Source organism: Phytophthora infestans, genomic scaffold (assembly GCF_000142945.1).
Source record: "Phytophthora infestans T30-4 supercont1.33 genomic scaffold, whole genome shotgun sequence".
NCBI classification, from domain to species: domain Eukaryota; phylum Oomycota; class Peronosporomycetes; order Peronosporales; family Peronosporaceae; genus Phytophthora; species Phytophthora infestans.
The window spans coordinates 1,451,101-1,460,581 of NW_003303726.1; the positions used below are offsets into that span (position 1 = coordinate 1,451,101).

Sequence of the window (9,481 nt, forward strand, 5' to 3'; positions counted from 1 at the left end):
GTGACCACCACTGCCTGGGACGACGGCGCAGTCGTGGATCCAGTTTTGGGCGCCGATCCCGACTTGGATACAGCAACGGATCCAGCCTTTGCAGTTGATCCGGACTTGGATGCCAAGGATCTCGCCTTGGACACCACAACGGATCCAGTCTTGGGTCCGGATCCGGTCTTGGACGCCGTAGATCCAGTCTTGGACCCAGATCCAGTCGTGGATACTGAAGTCGACTTGGATGCAGTGGTGGATCCGGTCTTGGATCCGGCTCCAGATTTCGAGGGAGAGGCGGAAGTTTTGGACGTGGATGTGGGACCCGTCTTGGAGGCGGATTTGGATCCTGCCTTGGGAGCGGATGTAGGTCCCACCTGAGAGGCCACCTTAGAGGCCGAACTGGTTTTGGATTTGGCCTTTGGGGAGGCCCGGGCATGCTTATGAGGACGGGGAGATCCTGTGCTAGGAGCAGGAGATGCACTACGCGGGCGTTTCGCAACTGACGGATCCGCCCCACTTACAGACGGAAGAGGAGCAGAGGCGCTGGCAGCACGAGAGGGTCCCGACAAGGGAGGGAGGGGATCCGACACTGCAGCTGTCACCAGCGCCAGTCGTCGACGTGCCAAATCCCGGTCCGATAAGCCACGATCGCGCTTCAGGACCAGCTGTTGCTGCTGAGTTTGGGATGCGGCGAGTTGATCCTGGAGGTTCGCGGTGGTTGCATCGGCTTCCTTCAATTTGTCACCTGGATTGACAATAACAAGTGAATATGGAGTTACTAGCAAGGGCTAAAAGAGGATCCACGTACTCGTGCGGCGAAGCTTGGATTCCAGCTCCGTTTGCGTACGCTTGGCATCCGCCCACTCGGTAGCCGCCTTGTCCCGCTGGAGTTCGCTGTCCGCCAGCTTCGCTTGGATCTCGTCGCGTAATTGAGTTATACGCACGAACTCCTCGAGCGCGTACTCTCGTCCGGCAGACGCTTTCTCGAGCGACTCCTTGGTATCCTGCAACTCCTCAGCAAGCTGAGCCAGAGCTACATCCGGCGACGAGGGAGGTGGATTTGGCGCGGGAGATCCTCCACGCGCCGACCCTAAGGTGGATCCGCCATGGGTGGATCCCACATAGTCGTTGGTCACCACCTCCTCTCGGGTCAGACGCAACTCGTCACGAAGTCGGTCCAAGCTCTCGTCCGTGGCTGCCCTAGCAGTCTGAGAGTCCTCCAGATCCCGCTTGAGGTCGTGGAACCGGGATTGGAGCTGGTGGATCTCAGATCCGGCGAGCGTCATCTCCCTAAGGAGGTGGTCATTGTCGTCCCGCATGCTATCTCGATGACGGGAGGCGTGATCCAGCCGTCCGGTCAGGTCGCGGATCTCGACCGCCTGATCAGCCAGCAAGAGTCGTAGGTCCTGCGACCGAGAGGCCGCACGGTGCTGCTACCCCTGGATCTCCATAGCCTGGTCATGGACCTGGGCTCGCAAGGCTTGGAGTTGGGTGACGTGCAAAGACGCAGCTTGGCCTTGGGCATCTTGAGCCGTCTGGAGCTCCGCCATCAAGGTTTGCACCTGATCGGAAAGAGCCTGGGCTAGAACCCGCAGATCGGTGGGCGACATTAAAGACGGACTGACCGGAGGGGTGGCGGATGGGGACTTGCCCGGCGATTTGCCAGTACGCTTGGCAGGAGACATGTGTCACGAAGAGGAGAAAGCGGTTGTGGATGTTGGTAGTGCACGTCGTGGACGCTGTTGTGCAGCGCCGACCACGTACAGGAGGCGATTGTGGTGAAGTGCTTTCTCAGAAATAAGAGAATGGGCCTGACGCGGGGTCACTATTCCGAATCAGTGACAATTTCAATTGTTTGGCACGGGTGCAAGTTGCCTGTGGTGGATTAGCCATGACGAGCGGCACCCCGTATGGAATGACGATGGATCTGGTATGAGCGATGTACGGGAAGGCAAGATCCACCAAGACTTATCTCGGATCCACCCTTACCTGGATTCACTTAGGTGGATATGGGATATACTATGTACCAGTGGATCGAGTGTGGATCCTATGAAGGAATGGTGGTAGGTGCCATCCGAAGGTGGATCTAGTAGCCACGGCTAACGAGAAGTCAGGATCCACCGCGAGGTACCCCGGATCCCATACTTCCGGGTTCGGATCCAAGGAGGGCGGATCCCGCATAGAAGGACCTGGATCCAGGGTACAGGGATGAGGGATGCAGTGGATCTGGAGCTTTTGTGGGACAATGGAGGTCACAGACGGTTGAAAGATGATGTTGGACAATTGGAGAGCACGGATCCACGGCGAGTGTACAATTACAGTGAAGTGGATCCAAGCGACCTGGATCCGGATGAGTGTACCCATAATAGGGTGACCATGATGATTACGTCATGGATCCGGTGGATCTGAAGATAATACAGCTGGGATGATGGGTCAAGGGAAGAAGGGACATGCAGCCGAGCCTGGTAAGGGATTTAGCAGATGAAAGACATAGAAGGTAGAAATCCAGGCAGGTATAGGCTTAAATATCAATACAGAACCTCATTTGCACCATAACACGCAAGTGCCTTCCTGCCCTCAAGAACCGGAACTACATTGGCCGTACGAGCTCGGAGAAGGTTGGGAATTGCGAATCTAGTGTTGGTAGTGATAACTGGATAATACATTGGCCAGTTCCTACAACCTAGTAAGCTTTCCCATACACGTGCAGATCCAACGGGTTAAACGAATTTAATACTTGGTCGGTTATACCCTAGAGGCTCTCAACTCTCAAGATCCCGTCACAGAAGGCGGCAAGTACGACGCAAAGGAACGCAAAGGCAAGGGACACACCCGCAAGGCAACCCTACGGCCAGATCCACGATCTAGGCCCCGGATCCATAAGCTCGAATATTCGCTTAGGATTCGGAACAATCCACGGACGCAGAGTGAAGATTTTCCACTGCTGCTCCACCCCATCCCCACGTCTCGCCAAGACACTCAAGCTTCACCACTTGAACTCTTCGGAAGTTACCGAGAGAGCAAGATCCCGCCCTACCGACGGGTACACAAGGTGAGGAAAGTCTAGCAGAACACGGATCATCGGGGGACCCCCTCCGTTTAGTCGATGTCTGGGCGCAGTTGGTAAGTTGGATCTGGCAATCTCGCAGATTTTGCTGATCCCGCTACACCACAGCACCCTGATCCATTGAGGCATCGATCTGACCTGCGTCGCTTTGCAGGTAACGCGCCGCACCAGTTATGTCATCGTGCCAGACAGTGGCCTTGTCGCTAACAATTTCCAGCATGCCAATTTCCAGGACTACGACCGCATCGATCTCGTGCTCGCGCTTAAGGTGTTTCAGCTTCCTAGCAGAGTTGGGTTCATGGCCCATCTAAGCTCCACTAGGATCAGGGTGCTTAGCACCCAGTGTCTTCGCCTTTCTGTCGGTCCACGGTTTATGGTGTCCCAGCCAAGCATTAGGTCAAACCTCGGGTCCAGGTCTACGACCAGAAAATGTTCAACGCTATTGAAGTTTCAGGACTTTACACCAAAGTCAACTGAGATCTTTAACATAGTAACAAGTGCCCCCGTCGCCAGAAGGACAAAGATAGTATCACTCGTATGCACACACAGTGTCTCACCATTCCACTGAATCCCTTACAGGGGTGGATCGACGAGTGTAGCTACCCGACGCGCCCGGGTCAATACAGCCGCTTTGCATTTCCCTTCACGTTTGCTTGAGCGACCCGCATGTCCGGTTGCACACACGCTTCTTGTAAGATAGCCGATCTCTCTTCGAAGCTGAGCCCTATTGCCCTCTACCTCGTCGAGGCGCAACTTAAAGCAGCTCTTCTCCAGTAGACAACCCTGCGCATTCTGGGAGTTGATGTTTCTCGGCGTCGACCCGAAAGGAAGGATAGCCGGAGCCCCGCGCTTATTGCGGAAGAGACAATGAACCCAAAAATGGCTGGTTCTCCCGCATACAAAGCATCAGCGGATGCTGGCTCGCTGCTCCGCTTCTTCACCATCGTCATAGTTGAGCGCCTTCGCTTCGGGATTGCTCGAAGAGCGTGCGTTACCAGCGTACCAGCCCGGTCTGGCCGACTTAAAGCTGCGTTCGGCATTCAGTGCCACGTTCACCGCTACTTCAAAATATGTATAGTGCACACGGAACACTTCCGTTCGGGCTGCGCCCGCGCAGAGACCCTATTTGAAGACGGTCACTTTGACCGACTGGTAGAGGGTCCGCCGCCATCCCGGCGATCAGAGCTCCCAACTCTTGGACATGGTCAAGCAGCTTTTGTCGGGTGGTAACGAACCTCGACCAAACACGGTACGCCTGGTTAGAAGACGCAAACACGGGTGACACCTGCTACTTCAACAGAGCCCAAGTGGTGAGCGCAACGTCAGCAGACGTGAACCGCATGCTAGCGTCCACTCGCGATCGCGACCGCCGAGCTTGGAGATGGCAAATGCCACGCACTGCTGCTCAGCCTGGAGAATAGCCGATCCCATGACCGTCTTGACCGCACAGGTCCAGAGAAGGCGATTCTCTCCTTCCTTCCCTTCGTAGATCTCACACTCAGTAGGAGCAGCTATGGCCTCGCAGACTCATCACGCGTGACAGAAGCTGCCGCCATTGCCAACCTCATATTCTCTTGAGCATGCTCCAAGAGCGCGTTCTTATAGCGAGAGAGCGACATCAGCCTGATGGTCAGCATTTCTAGACCTTGCGACGTTAGGTGCGCCAAGCCCTCTGGGTCAAGCAAGGATATCAGCTGGATCGGCGCGTCATGCTGCGTACTCAGAGCGGGATGCTACGGGAGTGATTGGTGATGCCCAGGGCCTGTCGAACGCACCAGCAACGTTTAACCGTCTTGTGACGCATTTGTGTAGTAGTACGCTCAGACGTACTTTGCGATATCTTCGCCCAATGTGTGCTGATCACGGTAGGTCAGGCGTGGGGAGCAACATTGACCATCTGCAAGCGACTCTCGAGTGCGTGTGTCCTAATAAGCTGTAATTCAGCTTGAGCAAACGCATTTTTGCCCATGTCAGGCATTCCTTCCTCGGATGCTTCATGGAAAGCATGGCTTGCGGGTGGATTCTGCTAAAGGCAAGGCCATCATGGACTGGCCGGTTCCCAGGAGCCAGAAGGACTTACGCAAGTGGCAAGGCTTAGCCAATTACTTGTATAAATACAGCGCCAAATACGCGGAGATTGCTCTGCCATTGTCGAATCTCATTAAGAAGGATGCATCATGGTGCGTGAACGTCGAGTCCGACGATGGCTTACAGACAGTGAAAGAGATCCTTCTGCAAGTGCCTATACTCGCGCGTCTGGGCCCAGATTGTCCGTCCACCGTCGTTTGCGACGCATCTGATTTCGCAACCAGTTGTGCCTTACTACAAGCAGATGCCGAAAGGGTCGAACGCGTGATCGCGTTTCAGTCTCGCCAGCTCAAAGCTACAGAGAAGAACTATCCAGCTCATTGAAAAGATCTATCTGTAATAACGTATGATCTAGTTAAGTTCATGGTGCTAGGTTTTAAGCCTTTTAAGATCTTTACTGACTATGCGTCGCTACGTACTATGACTCAGTCGCCTCATATCTCTCAGAGACTGGCAAGATGGATTTCCTTCTTTGACGAATTAAAATTCGAGGTGAAGTACAAGCCGGGGCGACCCAATGTAGTGGCCAATGCGCTTTCGCGTAGGGCGAGCTACAGATTAGCCCAGTGACGTCGCCAATATCTGACATGATACGTGGAGTGTATGTACAAGACGACATGTGCGCAGCGCTGCTACAAACGATTGGGAGCGAAAAGCTTAAAAACGTTGACAAAAAATAATCTGGGCGCTTTCGCGTGAGGCTGCATCGATACACTTTCGATGATGGCCTGCTGTACTACAACACCGACTCTGAGGATATTCCCCGTGTGGGCGTTCTTCATTATGAGGACCTCAAATATTGAATCTTCTACGAGGTTCAAGATTTGCCTGGTTGGTGGACACTTAGGTCGTGAGAAGTCATAAGTCTCGGTACGGGTAGCCTAAACTGTTCAAGCGGGTTAGCACCTACAAACGCACCTGTGAGACGTGTCAACGGACGAAGTCCGCCTCGAACGCGGCGGCGCTGCTGGCAAGCCTACCTGTTTCCACGCGGTGTTGGCATTTTATCAGTCTGGATTTGTTTTGGTCCTCCGAAGGATAAGACGGGCAACACATCTTTGTAGACCGATTGAGCAAGATGATACACTTAGGCGATACCAGACATCATTAATGGAGAAGGGACAGCGCTGCTGTTTTAGACCGAGGTTTTCGCCAACGTTACTTGCCAGAGACAATTGTCTCGGATCGAGACCCGGGGTTTACCGCGACGTTCTGGACGTCCCGCTTCGGGGTGCTGCTTGGCACTCGTTTGAACATGTCCACAGCGAATCATCCGTAGACCGACAGTCGAATCGAGCGTGTAAATCGCCTTGTCGAGGATAACCCTAAAGCGTATGCTCTAAGGCGCCGAAACACTGGAGCGAGATGCTCCCACTTGTGGAGCTCGAGGTACGTGTCGCTACGTATGAAAGTTAATATCTGTAGAAGGAGCAAGCAGATACTCGAGGCAACGGCAAATGTGGAAAGATTTGGGGTTGGTGATCTTATTTTATTTAACGCCAAGTACCTACCTACACATGCAGTGTCTGCGGTCCTTTAAGACTAAACTGAGGCTGAGTTTCATCGGGCCTTTCAAGGTCGTGGTCAAGAAGGGTCTGGCGGACACGCTCAACCTTCCGAAGAAGATGCAGACGCATCCGTACTTCTACGTGGGCGTGCTTAAGCCGTACCATGACTCTGCTGAGCTGGGCACGTAGGCTTTGAAGCCAGGACAGAAGGTCGGAGGGCACCCGCGCAGCAGCAGGTGGCGGAGCCACAGCAGGCTGAACGACATCAAGTGGCGGAGTCACAAATCGCGGAGCAGCGTGCTCGGCATGCAAGAACAAGTCAAGCTGAGCATGCAGCTGATGACTCTGTAGGTCTGAGACCTGCTCGTGAATTACTCGATAAGGCTGAGCGACGGTCCGCTTCAAGCCTGCAATTAGGTTGGGGGTCGTGTGTGTGTGTGTGTGTGGTGGTGTGGTGGGGTGGGGTGGGGTGGGGGGCTCAAAAGAGTCTACTTACTAAACGTATTTCGCTAAGACCAACCACTTGGCGGTGAAGAGTTACATTCGTGTCGTGGACGCACATGTTGGCACGCTGTAGCACGGAGAGATCCACTATCACGTTAAACACCTTGTCGCGCGGCGGCGTGGACAGGGTTGTACTCAGTACCTTGTGAAGTGGGAGGTTATCCTTATTCACAAAACTCATGGGAGTTCGAGGTAGCCCTCCGTGAGGGCGCCCTGACTCCGTTGATGCCTCTTCCCTGGCCTATCCGCCACCAGCGCGTCAGCGGGGCTTGCGACGGTGTCACCAAACGTCCTGGCAAGTAGCGTGTGGTGGTGCAGGTCGGTAGCTGAGCTCGGGCTCTGACTAGTGACTGGATCTGCCGGCTCGAGACATGAGCAGCGGAAGCAGGAAACAGGGGGCCTAGTGGTGTGGTTGTAGTCCCGCAGAAAGTCGGCGTTTTGCGTTTACTGGTCAAGGTCCAAGCGACTCGATATACATGTGTTTGCTAAAATCGAGAGTCGACGCTTAGATGGGCACTGCAGCAGCAAAGGTGTTGGTCCCGGCCGAGACCTTTTGCTTTGAAGACACCTCCCTACCATTACCATTGATCTATAAGGGTGGCACCCCAGTGCATCGCTGCGTAGGCAGTACTGCTCATGATTTGTGGGCTTGAGTGGGATAAAACCACCGACCTATCGCTTTCAAAGTCAGCGCTCTACCATTGAGAGTTAAGGGCGGTGCCCGTAAGTTTGACTACTTACGGATCGTTGCTCTAGGTATTATAGGGTTGTGCTCGAGTGGGATCGAATCACCGACCTATCATTTAAAAAACGAGTGCTCAACCACTGAGGTACAAGCGCCATGTCTATAAACCAATAGGAGTGTGAAGATCTGCTCCATGGTACCGTAGCTCGTGCTGCGGTGTCGAGCCGCCGACCTTCCCCTTGTAAACCGAGTGCGCAACCACTAAGCTATACGGGAGTCGTGTTCTCAGCAGCTTGGCTGTCTGTGGTATGCAGATCGCAATGCGGTGGTGCTCGAAGAGCGCACAGAAAGAGAACACGAGAAGCGCCTGGGGTCGGCGCTTGGTGCAGCAGCTGTAGGGATCGCTTGGAGGTATGGAGCATAATGCACCAGTAAAGTGTCACGTGTAGACTGAAGCGCTGAGCAATAAAAGGAAACGTGGGCGTGGTCCTGTGCAAGGGTCTTGCACTTTAACAAGGATAGTTTGACAATGTATTAGCTGAGCTGCTGTTCTGCGGAATGTGATTGTAAGGGGAAGTGGTCATTAACGTCTTTGAACGACGGACGTCGCTGAGGGAATTTCGTGGACTTGCGAGCCCACATCTTAGTGGGGAGCGAATGATAAGATTACACGGTGTACGAAGTACCAGGAGAGCTAGCGGACTCTCAGAATATAACTTCGATAGAAACCCAAACTCTCTGAACGTTGACTCGAAGCCACACGATACGCATACGATTAGGTTTGACAGTAAATACATATATCCACGGCTTAGAAGCTTGATCGCAATAAAAGATAAATTAAACACTTCGAATTTCGAATCATAAAGTTGTTACTGTTAATAATAACTATGAGCACTGGTTATTGAGCTGCATAAGTCCCCTACGGATAACTTATGCAGCCCTACGGGTTTTTATTACGGACGCTTTGAGTCGGACATTTCCTCTGACGCTAACGATACGGTAGCCCTGCTGCACTTAATAGCACTCGCACGTTGTAGCTCTTGCAGCGGGGCTGCCGTAGCTTCGCGTCAGAGGAAGACGCCCGTCCCAAAGCGTAGCTGATACTAAGCGCCTTCACAACTGGCAAGCACGGCGCGCAACTAGCACGTACAACAAGCCATCAACACCTCCACGAGGCGATGCCACATAATCGTCTACTCAGTTATTCATGGGTACCGATGAGACTACAGCCGAAGGGCAAATTGCGATGACCAAGGTCAGGATAGAGAATAGATACTTCTTAGCTTGACGTGATACGAGCCATAACTTCATCGACACCGCACAAAGGGAGTAAGCATTTGTTCTACCCGGGACACTAGCTATAAAGGGCTTATATCACACGGTGAACATGGTCAAGACCACCGCGAGGACAGCGACAAATGTAGTCATGGTGTAGGTCAACGTGATCATCGTCGGGACTATTTGATATCAGGCATTCACAGTAGCCATGCACAGCAACGCAGCTGACCAAGCGCAAAACGAGCACTACTTGCAAGCGCAGCGCTATGCACTCTTCGAGCGACAGTGAAGGCTTGCAGAACGTTTGGACGAAGGTGAGCTCTTTACCGCCACTACTGCGGGGAAGTCGACCAAGAATGAAGATGC

The 9,481-nt window shown here is 53.4% G+C and overlaps 1 non-coding gene across 1 annotated transcript; it reads right to left on the reverse strand.

The window, feature by feature from the left end:
* Positions 1–7,920: 7,920 nt before the first annotated feature.
* PITG_28389 lies at positions 7,921–7,992 on the reverse strand. Its single transcript has one exon. It is a non-coding gene; the product is annotated as a tRNA-Lys (tRNA).
* Between the last annotated feature and the right edge of the window lie 1,489 nt (positions 7,993–9,481).